We start from the raw sequence: 16,583 nt of genomic DNA, 5'->3' as shown, positions 1-16,583 counted from the left end.
TTTAACATGTCTTCATAACACAGGGTTTTGCTCGTATCAAGAAACACGGTCACCACCCCTTGGCTGTTCAGTGTAAGGGGCTTAGCTTTATTGAAGTTGAAAAATCTAGTGCAGTGCTTTGTCAGCTAGTGAATATTTTGAGCTTCTTTACTTTCCCCGTTGCTTTTTTACACAAATGTGTAAAATATTGGTATCACAAGAAAATCAGACTATATTTGGTCTTCTAAAATGTAACTCCATTGTCCCCATGCTGGACTGGATTTCTTTTTAATGTGCTGTTTTCCTCAACCCAACCTTTCTATGGGGAAGAGTAATAAGTTTATTGTCAGTATTGTGGATATTTTAATTGAAGATAAATGAGTTTTCTTTTTAAATGTCTTCACTATTACATATCTTCAGTTTTATTATCCTAACTTTAGTAGATTGGCAAAGCCAGATAATCTTAACAGCCCTAACCTGATTCAGCATTCATTACTGCTGCTAAATTAAATAAGACCTGGCTAATAGAAACATGGCTGGTGCAGCCATTCTTCAATTTAATTAGAATATTATACATTGCATTGCACTTATATGTGTATACCAGAGACAAAACTTTTTAATCAGTTTGTAAGCACTCATGCTACATCCTCTAGCTATAGACATTTATCATTTATTGTGAAATCTCCTATTATGGGAAACTCTTTAAATTATTAAATATCAGGATTGCTTGAAGGGGTGAAGACGGGGCTAGCTCACTTAACGTGACATCAAAGGTTAGGAATTTAGGTCTCATTCTACTATAGCAGAGATTGGCAAAGTTTTTCTGTAAAGGGCAAGGTAGTAAATATGTTAGGTTTTGTGGGCCATACGGTCTCTTTCACAACTACTCAGTTCTGCTGTTGTAGTGTGAAAGCTGCTGTAGACAATATGTAAACGAATGAGCATGGCTGTGTTCCAATAAAACTTTATTTATGGACACTAAAATTTGAATTTTATGTATTTTTCGGGTGTTGTGATATATTCTTAAGAATTTTTTCAACCATTGGCAAATACTATTCCTAGCTTCCAGTCTCTACAAAAGCACATGGTGAACTGGATTTTGATCACAGGCCTTAGTTTGCTGACCCTTATTCTGAAAGAAAGTTTCCTTTCTTACTGTATTTTAGTTTTCTTATTTATTTATTTATGTACTTATTTACTTACACTTCTTTGATGGTTTGCTCTGTATCCGTGCGGTTTTCCATAGTGCAGGAAATGTGGACGGAATGAATTTTCCTGTCATTCTTTTATCTGTCAGTCTCTGCTTGATGTGGCAAAGGAGAATCAGGTGTTCAACCTCCAATGAGAGTAATTTCTGATATCAGTTGGTAGTTGCTGTTTAATTCTCAAGGTGCAGACAAGGCGGTGGAATTGACTTATCTCATTTTCACATTCTGGGAGATGATCTGTTCATCCTGAGGATGCTGTCAGTTTTCTGGTATTACTCTCCCTGCGTGGTCATTAACAACAGCAGAGTCCATAAATTGATCCCAGGTTTGAATTGTAAGTTGTTGGCCCTGAAAACTTGGTGAACAAACTTGCTGTCAGTGTTTGTATTGATGGAAATAGTCTGAGGTCAGCTTCATTACTGCACCCTAACTGTCTCATACATTGTCCGTTGATTTTTAGGTTGTGTTGCAAGAGGGTTCTTGTTTCAGACACTTGCTGCCAGACATAATCACCTCAAATATTTACAGTACAACGAATCATTCAAACTTAAGGTTGGCAGTGTCTTTTTGAAATGGTGTTCGTGAAGGACTGGGTTAATTTATCAGATACAGATTTTGAGAAATTCTTTTCTCTTAAAGCAAAGGTTCAATTTGCTAATAAATCAGTGGCAACTCTGTCTTCTGACACTATGGATACTTGTCTGTTCCACACTGAAGCTTGCCACTGGCATCTTTTACAAGAGTGGACATATTCTTATCTATAAAGTGTTTTCTAGATTTATTCAGAAAAAAAATAAAGTGGGAATACTAGTTTCTTTCTTGAATAATGGAACTTAAAGATAGATCAAGGTGTATGAGTTATTACTGTTGCCCATTTTCAATGGCTTCCGAGCTTTGGCGATTATTATCAGCTTATTTCTAGAATTATTTATTAAGCAGGGAATTTTATTCATTGTCAGATTTGTAATTTTAGCTAAGCTCTGATCAGATCACCTTGTGGTTTCTTGCAAACATTTTTAGTCCTTGTTTTGCGTCATCATGAAAGAAAATTTAACAAAAAAGATGTGTACTTGCTCTAACTCCTGGGCATTTTTATTTATTCATTTATTTTTGGCCCTGTGGTTTCTCTCTCTGAGGTGATTGGAACACACCAGACCTCTCAGAAGTGTTCCGCTGTTTCCTTCCTCCCAGTAAGCAAATTATTTGCAAGTGACTTGAGAATAATTTCAAGTATTGGAGAGCTTTCTTCTCAACCACCCTTGCCAATGTTTTAGGTGATACACAAAGTTCTGTAGGTCAGCTTGAAATCATAATGCTTGCAAGGAAAAAAAAAAATTAAAATTGACTTCAAAGGACAACTCTGACACGGTCAATTAATAATTAAAACAGTTTTTTAATGAGCTATGCAATTACCTGTATGTCCCTGGAGATGATGGTTTATGGTATTATTGCGGTGCCCTTTCTTTAGTCATGGCGCATGACATTTGTAATTTAAAGCCGGCTAGACATTAAAGTGACAGAACTTTCATTAACCTTGTCTAAAGTTTGCTGATGACAAATGACTTATGAAACATGCTGTTGTCAAAATATACCACATATTTAAGTACCTTAAAAGTCCTGTGGGCTCTGAGAAGCTATGGAGACTCAGAGGGAGACCAAGGCCACCAGTGTCCTGTGGAATTACTCGACAGAATCCCCGGTGTCTGGCACTATTTCTTTGTACTCAGGTAAGTGGTACCTGCTTCAGAGAAGAGCTTAATGTACTTTTCATGGATCTCTGGTTCAGGTAGGTTTCCCATGGGTTTTTGTACCACATGACATGATTCTGTCAACCAGTGCTTTATGACTATTGAATAATTTCTTCTAAACCTGCTTTGATATGTAAACTTTCAAGTCTTTAGAAGCAGTTTTATTTTTTCAACTTGAAACCAATTAGCAATTATGTTTTGATTTTAGCTTTTTTTGTATCTTGGCTTTCTAAATTCTTAGCCCTCTGTTTGTGCTATGCCGTACCTCTCTCTATTTTTATTTGTTTTCTCCCTGTATTTGAAATTTTCATTTGTTGTAGAAACTATATAGAAACATCCTCTAATTTTAAAAAATTTTCTCATCATACTTCTTTTAGAGGAATATCTTGAAATGCTACCAAGGGAGATATTGCAGGTGACTATCCTTTTATATTATAAAAATAATAAATATATAGTAATTAACATTAATGTGCAGATATTGTTTGCCAGGCATTAAGCTAAGAGTTCCATCTCATTTAATTCTCTTGGTAGCCAGCGCTTATAGCACTATTTTCCCATTTACAAATTTGAAACCTGAAGCACAAAAAGATTAAGTACTTGCTTACTGTCTCATAGCTTGTAGATGAACCAGGATTCAAATCCTGACTGACACCAGAGATATTATTAGTAACCACCAAGCAACATGGCTTCTCAACTCACTTTTGTTTTTGTTTTTTCAAAATAAATTATAAGTTTGCTATCTGGAAAGATAAAGTATAGCAAACTTACAATTTATTTATTATTTAATAATTATAACAACCACCTTTAATAATTAAATAGAAAGAATTGTTATTTCATGTTTGTGCTATTCAGTATACCAATAAATATATGCTGGACAGCATACCAGCAAATATGAATTTAATATTGTAAGCCAAAGTTGAGTATTTACAGCTTATTCAAGAGACTTGTTAAGAGAAATTATAACCACCTTTTAACTCAAGTGGCATATGATAGGTACTTCATAAGTATTTGCTATTATTATTATTATTATTATTATTATTATTAACATACTCCCTACGTGTAATATATCTTGATTCTGTCATGGGTCTGTGTTTGAGGATTGGTTCCAATATAATTAGAGACTACAACTTTAACAACACATTGTTTTATTCCGTTTGGTTAATGTCCATACATTTCTTAAACACTATGTAAGTATTATACATTAAAAAGTATTAAATACTGTCATCCTATCAAATACATCTTTTTGTTCATATTGCTGAATAGTAGTCTACTCTTAACTATTTTTTAGCTGAAGTATAACACCAGGGAGGTACACATAGTGTAAATGTACAGCTCAGTAAATTGTCACAAAATGAACACCCGAGTAACCATTACTGAGGTCAAGAACTTTGCCAGCAGCACACCCCGGAAGTCTTCCTCATGGCCTCTCAAAATTACTACTCTTCCTTCCTCCCCAGTGATAACCAAGATTTGAACTTTAATGCCATAGTTTTGCATTTTTTGTTTGCTTTTGCTTTTGACATTTTAAAAACTTCTTATTGTTGAAAATGTCAAACATACAAAAGCAGAGGGCATAGTGTATTGAATATCATGTTCTTATCACTCAACTTCAACAATTATTAACTCATGACCAATGTTATTTCACCTGCAATCTCACCTACTGTCCCTACCATGCATCATTTTAAAGGAAATTATAGACATTGTATTATCTTTCCATAAAGATTTTGGTATATATCTCTAAAAGACAGGGATTCTTTTTAAAAAAGATAACCACAATATTTTCTTACCTAAATACTTTCATACCAACAATATCCAGTCAGTATTAAAATTCTGTAATTGCCTTATATTATTATTACTTTGAAAAAAAAATTTTTATTTGTTGAGTCAAGAGTCAAATAAAGTCCATGAGTTATAACTACTTGATTAGCATGCCAAGTTTTTTTTAACCTATAGCTTCTTCACCCTTTTTTCTCCCTTGAAGTTTCAGAAACTGGACTGCTTGTCCCATAATTACCCACAGTCTGATTTTGCTTACTATGTCTTCCTGATGTTGTTTAACATGCTTTTTAAAAATTTTTTGATTTCTTGTTAGTCAAATAAGTCTATCAGATTCAAGCTTACTTTCCTTTTTTGGGGGGATGGGAGAGTATAAAGGGCAAGAATACTTCATAGGTAGGTACATAATGTCTGTACCTTTTTGTATGCATGTGGTGTCAGTAACCATTTGAAGATCATTGTGTAGATTTATTCTTTCAGTGAGGGCCGCAAAATGGTGAGGATCTTATTCTGCCATTCCTTCATAAGGAGAAACTTCCCCTTATCATTTAACTTAAGGTGCAGTATATATAGAATGGCAAGACAGATGACTGATTCTTTATCTTTATTTACTGATTTTCACAATAGTTAGTTGGTTCTCAGCACCCTTCAAAGATAATTATGAAAGTTTTCTTTTGCTTTAGTATTATTTTGAATATATAGGATTAAACATACTTATGCTTCAATCCATTCAATTATTATTCTTATTGATATTCAAATTATACTGCTTTTGGCCAGTGGAAGACTCTTTTAATTTTGACCCCAGAACCTTTGCTAATATCCTTTTCTGATTGTGATAAGATATTCGAGGCTGATCTTAGAAAGTTTTTTATTTTGTTTTGTTCTTGCCTCAGACCTGGAATCAGCTATTTCTCCTAGAAGCTCATTTCTTTTAGTGGGAAGTGTTATTTAGAAACTGTACTCTGGTCCCTGGGGTATGCTTATTCCTACTGGGTAGGTCACATTTTTAGATCTTTTTAGCATACAGAACTAGGAAATGTATTGTTGTTGTCTTAAAGATAAAATGTATAAGGACTCCATTTTGACTCTTCCAATTCAAATTCAAGACTACATAGCTTTCACTTAAAATCATGCATTTGCGTTTTCATTCATGCATGTGAAAAATCCTGACACCAACACTGGAGATTCTGAAATTGGGATACATCATACACACAGTAATGTAGTTTCTGGGAGGTAAAGCTTGGCATCTGCATTTTTAACAAGTTCCACAGGTGATTCTGATACTCACCAAAGGATGAGAACCACTGATCTATTTTTTATGAACTATTTTATGTTATAGATACTTAAATGGAACCTCCCATTTTCTTCTTAGAATCCCTGTTTTCTTTGTTCATTGTCCATTCTTTTTTCTTTTTTTTTTTTCTTCTCTTTTTTTTTTTTTTTTTTTTTTTTGAGGCAGAGTCTTCCTGTGTCACCCAGGCTGGAGTGCAGTGGCATGATCTCAGTCACTGCAACCTCTGCCTCCCAGGTTCATGCAATTCTCATGCCTCAGTCTCCTGAGTAGCTGAGACTACAGGGGTGCACCACCACACCTCGCTAATTTTTTTTATTTTTAGAAGAGATGGTGTTTCGCCATGTTGGCCAGGCTGGTCTAGAGCTCCTGACCTCAAGTAATCCACCTGCCTCAGCCTCCCAAAGTGCTGGGATTACAGGCATGAGCCACTGCGCCTGGCCAAGATTGACGATATTCTTGATGAGCCACCTGTGTACAACCTGAATTCTTTTCTTGTTTAACTCATTGCTCTGTGCATCTGATAGAAAAGACTAGTTATTTCACTTCTGTGAAAGCCAGGCTGCAGTTAACTTTGACCACTTGGAATGCTAAAATACAGGTGAACCTCGCAACTAAGGCTCTGCCTGAAGCCAGAGAGAGAACCCCCCCTCATTGCTTTGAGCAGAATGCCTGGTACTGGAGTAGATTTGCTTAAGGGCAACTCTGCATTTGATAAAATATCAGAGCAATTGATGTCCTTGTACCCTTGTTCCTTTTCTTTCCTCTTATGCAGAAGTGTTAATTGACAATCAAAGGAGTAACAAGTGCATACCTGAATTCACAAGCCTTTGGGGCCCATCTTTAATACTTCTGCAGATCCAGGCCTGGTTTAGGTTCTACCTTCTTTCATCCATGCTCACCTGAGAGTTCCAGTGTTTTCCTTGTTCTTGTTTCTGCAATCAGAGTTCTAAAATTTGACTCTAGCTGTTCATTTTATCGCTTCTCTCTGTGAGAATAGACTATAGATCTATATCAGAACATTTAACTTTTAATTGATTTGTATTGCTAATAGGTGAAAAAGAAGTTAATTAGCCTGGAAATGACTATATCGTAAGATCAGACTTTGGTTAAAAATTTAACCACACTAATTTTGATAATCTTCTACATTCATTTAATATTAGCTTTGTTTTGTGTTAAATTTGCAAACTTTCACATTTTTATCAATGTTCTTGAGGGGGAGGCTAAGATACTCTCAATTTATGGTGCAAAATGGAACTTTAGGTCAATAATTTGACCTCTGTGATTTAGGTCACACATCTTATAAGTGGAGGAGCGACTACTCAATCTGATTCCTGGTATTTTTTCTGTTATAAAGCACACTCTTAAAAAGAAAGAATTCAAAGTTGCTTCCAAAAGTGCAATGTAAGAAAAATAATTTTAGGAAAGGTCAAAAATGATTAGAAGAAGGAAGTGAGAATTCTGTTAATTTAGTCTGGCTTTGAGCTTTCTGTTTGTTAGCCAAGACATAAAGGGAAAACTTTGGCTCATAGAATACTTATCTGATTAAAGAAAGCACATGAATTTGCATGGAATGCAGACTTTTTTTGGCATTGAATTCTCTGAAGAATATATTATATGATCCTACTAGGGGATATTTGTAGCAATGAATTATACCTTCACTGCTGATTTTGTGAAAGATGTAAAAGTAAACTTCAAATGAGCATTTTTCATACTCTTCTTAACCATTATCACATGAACTTATTGCCAAGGTTTTAGGTATGATGCTGTCAGATGAAAAAGGTACAAGATATATGCTTAAGTGAAGCATTTACACTAGGTTTTAGTGTTGATGCAATGTATCTTTTCTCATTATTTTACTTTTAACCTGTTAGTCTTTATGTTTAAAGTGATTTTCTTATTGTAAGTATGTAGTTGGGTCTTAAAAAAATCCATTGACCGGGCGTGGTGGTGGGCACCTGTAGTCCCAGTTACTCGGGAGGCTAAGGAAGGAGAATGACTTGAACCCAAGAGGCAGAGCTTACAGTGAGCCCAGATCATACCACTGCACTCCAGCCTGGGCGACAGGGAGACTCCGTCTCAAAAAAAATAAATAAAAAATAAATCCAATCTGACAATCTCTGCCTTTTAATTGGGTGTTTAGATCATTTACTTTTAATGTTCTTACTGCTGTGATTAATTTTTAAATTATCTTACTATTTCTTTTTTATTTGTATCATCTGCTCTTTGTTCTCCTTTCCTTCTTTTTCTTTCTTATTTTGTGTTGATTATTGTTTATTATTCCAGTTTATCTCCTCTGTTGGTTTATCAGCTGTAATTCTTTGTTTTAATGGTTATTTTAGAGCTTATTGTATGTATCTATAACTTATCAAAGTCTATGCAAATGATGTTATACCACTTTATATGTAGTCTAAGAGCCTTAAGACTGTGTACTTCTATTTTCCTCTCAGCCTTTCTGCTACTTTTGTCAAACATTTTACTTTTATGCATATGCTATAAACCCCACAATACATTATTATTGTTTATTCAATTTATCTTTTAAAAATTAAAAATAATTTAAAATATCTTTTAAATAATAACAGAAAAGTCTTATATATTTTCTATATATAAAGTGCATTTTTTGGGTGCACTTTATTCCTCCCTGTCAACCTATATTTCTATTATTTTCCTTCTGCCTAATAACTTTCTTTAACATTGCTTGAAATATGGGTCTACTGGTGATGAAGTATTGCTTCTTTTATTTTACACCCCTCTCTCCTTTTTTATAATTGTTATTGTTCAGGCAGGACAGTAAATCTTGTCCCTGTTAACTTCATTTTGGTGAGAAATAGAAGTCTTCTTTAGTTTTAAATGTAGGTTAAATTGTCGGTAGTTAATGCTGAATTCTTTAATAGCTGAGTTGTAGTGACATTAAGTATTCACTGTGGGTGTGGGTGCCTGTGACCTCCTTCAGAGGTCGATATATAGGGATCAGGGTGGATAGCTGTAAAACCCAGGTTGTATTCCTCTGTCCAGATAGTGCAGCTGTATTAGTCTGCTTGGGCTGCCATATCAAAATACCATAGTGTGGGTGGCTTAAACAATGGAACTGTATTTCTCAAAGTCTGGAGGCTGGAACATCCAAGATGAAGGCATTGGAAAGATTGGTTTGATTCTGAGACTCTTCTCTTGGCTCATAGACAGCCAGCATCTCTCTGTGTGTTTGCATAACCTCTTCTTTGGATATGCACATGTGAAAGGGGAAGACACAGCAAACTCTCTGATGGCTCTTTTTTTAAGGGCACTAATGCCATCATGAGGGCCTCACCCTTATGACCTCATCTAACCCCAATTTCCTGCAAAGGGCCTGACTCCAAATACCCCCTCGTCAGGGCTTAGGACTTCAACGTGAATTTTGGGCGGATACAAACATTTGGTGTATATCAGCAGCCACAAGTTGTAGTGTTCTGTGAACCTGAAGCTTTCTCCTTATAACTTGTGCTGTTTGTGGTTAAGGACCAGAGCCATACCTCTGCTCTGATCTCTTTCTTACCCCTCTAGGCAGCTCCATGGTAATATAAGGAACACTTTACCCATCAATAGATTAGAACCTTACCTGTACTTGTCTGGAGAGAGAATTTTTCTTCTCGTAATTCTTTTTGAAGTGTCAAGAACTTATTTAGTTTCACTGGATTAAAGAGAGCAAAATTATCAGCTTGAATCAGGAGCAACTTGAAGGAAGAGATCAGGGCTATGAAGCCTGTTGGGAGATCTGCATTTATAAGGAGATGGCTTCAGCAAGGATAAGTCATATCTTAACATCTTAGTCTTAAAGGACAGATTTGTTGCAAAGAAAATGGAAATGAAAGGAAAAAGTGCTAAGTCTTTTTTTCCGTGGCAGCATTTCAGAATTATGTATTGGAGCTCAATTTTTGCTTTTGCCTCTCCCTTCCGTTAATATTAGAGTCAGAAGCCTGATCAGACACGGTGCTGTTTTTTCTGCCTAACCAAAGCTGTGGACAGGTGAAACCTGTAAAGATATTAATGAATCAAGAAATTTCATATGAGTGAGGTGGTTGAATTTTATTTCTGTTGTTAATGTTAGGCGACGTTGTTAATGCTACGTATTTTGTTACAGAGATTCCAGGATGCCAATATGCCTTTAAATTTGTTCAGAATTTTATGTGGGATTATACTTTTATATTTTAATTTACTTTATAACTTGTTAGCTATTCTTTCTCTAAACATCTGAGAGATAGTTTTCTTCCCGGCTTTAAAATTTAATTGAAAAATAAAACTGTAACTATGTTTTGTTAAGTTAAACAATACTCTCTGCCAGGCTTCTTAAGGCAAATAGGATTATAAAATCTTACATGCCCAGTTCATATTACTCGCTCTGAACAACCGATTAACCACTCCCATATAATCCTAGGAGAGTTTAAAAATAAAATTACAGCTTTCTTAATGTTTCTCACATTTGCCCAAAGGTTTCAAAGAAGGTGCCATAAGAAATATATGAAGGTGCCCTTGGAAATAAATGCAAAGAAGGTGCTGTGGAAATTAACTTTCTTTTGGTGGCATCTTTGCAGTGAGATTGGGCTATTAGGGGCATTTTAGTTTTCCTGTACCTAGGACAATCTGCTGCTTTTAGTTTTCCTGTATCTAGAACAATCTGCTGCTTACAGTGATTCCCTGATGCCTTTATTAAGGGAAAGAGACTTCCCTTTTTAGGATTCATCTAACAAAGTGTTATTGCTTACCTATTTTTTTTTTTTTTTTTAAGATTTTTTTCACTCTGCTAGGCACTGGGGAACTGTAAGGACTAAGAGGACCTCTTCCCCTCTAGAACCACACTACAATTTAGTAGGGTAGCCACTAGCCACCTTGGCTATTTCAATGTAAAGTTAATTAAAAATTCAGTTCCTTAGTAGTACAAGACACATTACAAGTGCTCAATAGCCATATGTGGCTAGTGGCTATCATATTGGACAGCATAGATATAGAGCATTCCTGACATTGCAGAAACTTCTGTTGGACAGTACTGTACTAGAAGTTATTATTCAGATTTGTTTACCCACATATATAGTTGTTGTAGTAGTGCTTTTAGTCTTAGAGTCATGTTAACCAAGGGATGGATAGGAAAAAAAATACGCTAGAGGGAAAATTATTATGGGCTATTCAGGTGTTCTTGTTACTGTATGTGCCCCTAATATTAGGATTTTCTTCACAGAACATTATCATTCAAAAAAGAAGTCATTATATATATTCAGGTTCTTACAAAGGCTCTCATATTACTGACTAATCTTTCAATTACAGTACTTTATTTTGAACATCAAAATGGCTTTCATGAATGTTTGCTTATGGTGCTTGAAGAAGTTAGTGGTAAAATCAGATTTAAAAAGAAGAAATTTAACACAAATTTAGTAATCTGGGCATGACCTCACAACTACAAGTGTTGCACATTATTGTAAACAACCCTTTTTAAGAACAGATAAAGCAACACCACAAGTGTCATTGCTATGGAGATCACAATTATACCCCTGCAGGATCTATGACAAACTGTCCTGCTATTTAGCAAATTGGTACTTGTGGTAACTGTGCCATACATGAATTTTAAAAAGTGCTATACCTCAAACAATCTGGAAGGGAAGACGATTTGCTCAGGGAAGTAAAAAAAAAAAAAAAAAAAAAAAGAATCTGGTGATAATAAAGACATTTTTGTGCCTGGGGAGTTCTTAATGGAATGTGAGAGGAAAGAAAACAAGGAGCTTTTCTAAATTAAATATGCTCTATAATATGCCATGTGATTTTGAATGTGCATACGACTAAATGAAGGAAATACTATACCTAGACATTTAACCATTTCAATCTCAGTCTTAAAAGTTAATGTAAATAAGTTGTTAAAAAAAAAAAACCACTTATTTTTTGAGGAAATCATCTCATATGGAAAATGAGAGATCATCTTATATTCAGGATTCACTTAAACTTGAATTTGGATATATAAAGTATCTACTTCTGGAGATAACCTTACTGTTTTTTTTTTCTAAGAAATTCTAAGCATTTCCAGAGAATTGATTAAAATTTATTAAACTACAGAAAGTGAAATCAGAAGACTACTGAATAATTTCTTAAAATCATGTTAAAATATATAAAATTTATATGCATGTAAGTATGCTAAAAGTATACAGAAAAGAAAAATGTGGAAGAAATGCAACAAAATGCTAACAGTGGTTGACTGGGCAGTGGGATTCGTGTTCTCGTTACTCCTTTATTATTTTCTGTTTCATTTTCTATAATGAATATGCATTATTTTAATAATTAGAATAAAAAGAAAATGTAAATGAACACTTAAAAAGCACATGTTAAAGAGAACTCTTGATTTGATGTATAGGTTCATCCTTCATAGGTTAAGCAAATGGAAAGAAACTTCTTTGTACAAAGACTAATTCCATGTCGGCATTGGGTACCTTTCTCAGAGAAAATGGGTTGTCTAACCAGCACGCCTTGTTTGTTTTTTAATCTCTAACAACATTTAGGATATCATACAAAATAGAAGTCTTGGAAATTCTTACATATATGATGATTATTTTTAGAGATGGGGCCTTGCTATGTGGCCCAGGCTGAAGTGTGGTGGCTATTCACAGGCACAGTCACAGCTCACGGCGGCCTCGAACTCCTGGGCTCATGCTGTCCTCCTGCCTCAGCCTCCGGAGTAGCAGAACTGCTGGCGCATGGCCACTGCGCCCAGCTTTACAAAAGCTATTAAGACTTTTGTTTTGTTCAGCATGTCTGGGTAACATTGCATGGCCTATCCCAAAGTCTGAAATATTTTAAATTCCAACTGACAAGATGTTAGGATACTCAAAGGAAGAATTGACCACACATAAAATTGTTTAAATGTGCTCAGCACTTTTTAGACTATTTCACATTAATTCCTAGTGAAATAATGTAGAAAGATTACTTTAGGGGTAAAGGTAATTTAGGCCTTTTTTGTTCTTTTTTGGTGTTGACTTACTCTGACTTTGACTAACTCAAGTCATATACATCAAATTTCCTCTGTATTACTCAAGTTTTTGGTTTTGTTTTTGTAAATTGCCTTGACCTATTTGGAGGAAATACATGTTCTAAGAAATTTGAACACAAATGTATCCTTGGGATGCTATTTCTCTTCCTTTCTTTCTCTAGTGCCATTTTTTACATCACACAGATTTGGAAACAAAATGACATATTTCTTTGCAAGTTGTGTGATGAGTAGAAGAAAGGAAAATATTAGCAACTCTCTGCATATACAAAGAGACTTTTCAGGCTCTCCGAGGGGATATGAACTCCCAGGTACTAGAAGACTAACCCTCTTTACAACCTTACAAAATCCTGTACAGATGACCTATGTGTAAAATGCACTGCCTGTTGCTTTGGATATCACTTGACACTAAAAAGCTATGCATTTTGTATTTTTGCATGTCAGAATCTTAGCCAGAGGAATTAAAAATAAATATTTAAGTAGGTTCCTGACTTTTCCTATCAAGGAGGCACTGAGACAGGCAATTTGCTTAGCAAGTCTTTTTGTTCACCTGTTTTTGTGCTGCGGAGAAATGTGATGTTTGCTTCTGATGATTCCAAATGTGCATGCATTACATGGTCAGAACAGAGTATAGTAAATGCCAGTGCTATCGGTGGAAGGCTGGATGATAACATGTGACCCGAGTGACAGAAATAAATGTGTCCTGGCAAAAAGGAGCCATTAATCTGAATGAAAATATTACCACACAGTGGGCAGATTAATCTTGGCAGTTTATGGCAGTGGCCCTCATATATAAAACCTATTCTGTGTTCCCACAAATGCCCAATCAGTAGACAACTGCCCCAGTGTTAATTGTGACTGTGTGGGGCACTTGGGTAAAATCTTCCGATGTTAATGATCCTGAATTTCTAAATGCTCTTATCCTAAAAATTGATTCTTAGTTTAAGCAAGTTTAGCAATGTGGGCCATTCAACTTTTTTGTTTGTTTGATTTTCTGAAAATATTTATATATTTGGGGTTTAAACAAAGAATTTTTTTTTTTAAATTTTTTGCCGCACTCAGAACACCTTAGCTAATATATGAGGTGATTAAAAAGTTATTGTAGAAGTCTTCTTGTCTGGTTTATTGATGCTAGTAGTTGATTAATCAAAAAAAGTCATAACAAATTATAAATACACACCTTCTACTTTTCGTGTTAGTATTAAATCTATATATAGGTATTTTTCTTTTTTTATTTGCCAACATTTGATATCAGGTCAAGGCCTAGTTGAAATTCCCTGACATCTTCCTTGTATAGACAATACCCACAATGCTAATCTCTATGATTTTCAATCTCTGTCTCTCTAAATTGGCATGGTAATTTAAAGATGCTGGGAAACAATCTAAATACGGAATCCTCCTAGATTTTTACTAAATTTCCCCACAACTTCTCAGTTATCTAACCTACATCAGCTTTAGTATTTTTTAATGACTCATCTTGATGAAGTCCATTCAAACATTCTGCTTAATTTTGATAGAAACAGTGAATCACTTTCTGTTTACACTCCTATTTCATGGATTTATATGGAATAATCTGTTCACATCCTATTTGATTAACACAGTTGGAGTAAAGAGGCTTGGGACCAAACCCAGTCCACCTGTGGTGAATGTGTGACTCAGCTGGTGGGACTAGCCATGCATGGGGGGTACACTAGAGAAGTCCACCAGGATGACTCTGCAGAGTGCCCTTCACATCAGGGCATGTTCTACAGAGGGAATGGATATCATCATTGCTTCATTAAGCCTGTCACGTTTTCTATAAACATCTACAAATAGCTATAGGTAAAAATGGATAAAGAATATAACTTTTAATATTATGTTCTCTTTATCAAATGAAAAGCCAGATATAGCTAAGTAAATGCTAATGCAACTGTTTTTAAATGAGGTACATACCAACACTAATAAGTTCTGAATTGTTCATTTTACTACTTTTACATTTATTATGTATGTGGTATATTAATTGATTGCTTTGTGAAGCTGTTTAAAATTTTTCGAGAGTAGAGAGTGATAATGTGCCAAATGTGAAATACAATTGGAGAGGTGAAGCTGTCAACAACTTAAGTGTTAGTACTGACTGACAGTGACAGGATTCAAGAAGTATCATAGATACCAATATACTATGTCACAACTATAATATGACCAGAGTGAGTATGGTCCTTGCTAAACAAGTTAAACACAAGGGTTTTTTGTTTTTGTTTTTTTTCTTCCTAGTGCTTTATAGTTTCCCCCACTATAGAAAATGCATGAAGACTTTTTAAATGGTGATATTTATGGCCATGATAGACGTGTGCGTCTACAAGACCAAGTCCAGGTGTTTCCATTGCGAATACAGGGAAGGAGTTGATGTAAGCAAGTGATTACTTAAAAGGAAAAACAAAAAAATGGAAAAAGGATAGGAGAGAATGTTAATTGGGAGGGTTTCAAGTATAGAGGAGACTTAAGGATGGGCATAAATGTAAATGTTAGGAACACATTTGAAAGAACTTGGCCTTAGAAAAGAGATTTATAGAAGCAAATAATTCAAGAACTGTAGGTTTTGAAACTGAGACACACTCATTGCCAGACAGAATAAGAATGAACATACCTGAAATTTCACTGAGAAAGATCACAGATATACAGTCACGTGTTGCTTAACGATGGGGATATGTTCTGAGAAATGCGTTGTTAGGCAATTTCATCATAATGCAAAACTCATAGAGTGGATTTACACAAACCTGAATGGTATAGCCTATGACACACCTAGGCTGTATGCTACAGCTCACTGCTCTTAGGCTACAGACCTGTACAGCATGTAACTGTAATGAATAGAGTAAGCAATTGTAACACAGTGGTATTTGTGATCTAAACATATCTAAACAGAAAATGTCCAGTAAAAATATGGCATTATAATCTTAGGGGATCACTATTGTATAAGCTGTACATTGTTGACTGAAAGTTGTTATGTGGTGTATGACTGTATTTAAAATTATAAGAACATACGATCCCAAGGTCATTTGATTCAGGCCCCAGTAAAGAACTAAAATAGTCCAAGAATCTTACCCTTTCCCATTAGTGAATGAACGCATTCTTCAGCCTTCCTAGTTGAACTGATGCAATGATCAGTGGACCTTGAATCTAAGGAAACAAATTTCTGTTTATCTTAAGCCTTCTCAATTGTGCTTTTGTATGCGTTCATCTTATTCTTTCTATTATTCTTAACTTAGTCATCCAGATTGCTGCTTAAAATGGAAAATTAGCCTAAAATGGAGTGGGCAAACAAACAAATCTATCACTGTCCAGAGTTTCTAAATCCTTAACCCATTTCTTACAAGAAGAGAGGGAATTCTTTTCTTTAATATTGAAAAGACGTTACCTGGAGCACCCCTAATGAACCTTGTTCCACACGTTGAATGATGCAGTAGAATTTGGAGGATTCTGACATTCAGAGAACAGCAGCCAACTGTCAAAAAAACGGTAGGAGATGGTAATAATGACCTCGATTTAAGGTCACCGGTGCTTGAATGCTTGCGGTATTTTGGCACTAGCTATGCCACGTCCTGCTG

General features: G+C 35.2%; 1 protein-coding gene and 1 long non-coding RNA gene across 8 annotated transcripts in view; one reads left to right on the top strand and one right to left on the bottom strand.

Annotated features, from left to right (window-relative positions):
- Window positions 1-15,687, bottom strand: part of LOC126936257 (uncharacterized) — a 33,849-nt gene extending 18,162 nt beyond the window's left edge. Inside the window, exons 1-4 of one of the 2 annotated variants that reach the window (XR_007719413.1) lie at window positions 15,626-15,687; window positions 9,598-9,753; window positions 6,817-6,937; window positions 1,197-2,502 (exon numbers count right to left, since the gene is read on the bottom strand). This is a non-coding gene — a long non-coding RNA (uncharacterized LOC126936257). Of the gene's footprint in view, window positions 1-1,196; window positions 2,503-6,816; window positions 6,938-9,597; window positions 9,754-15,625 lie in introns of those variants that run through there. The other variant, XR_007719412.1, reaches the window with a different exon arrangement.
- CADM1 (cell adhesion molecule 1) overlaps window positions 1-16,583 on the top strand; it is a 333,283-nt gene that overhangs the window by 127,209 nt on the left and 189,491 nt on the right. The gene's annotated exons all lie outside the window — the stretch shown is intronic.

This window comes from Macaca thibetana, chromosome 14 (genome assembly GCF_024542745.1).
Source record: "Macaca thibetana thibetana isolate TM-01 chromosome 14, ASM2454274v1, whole genome shotgun sequence".
Classification (NCBI taxonomy): Eukaryota; Metazoa; Chordata; class Mammalia; order Primates; family Cercopithecidae; genus Macaca; species Macaca thibetana.
Note: the sequence above shows the minus strand (reverse complement) of the source record. Positions and strands in the feature narration are given on the sequence as shown.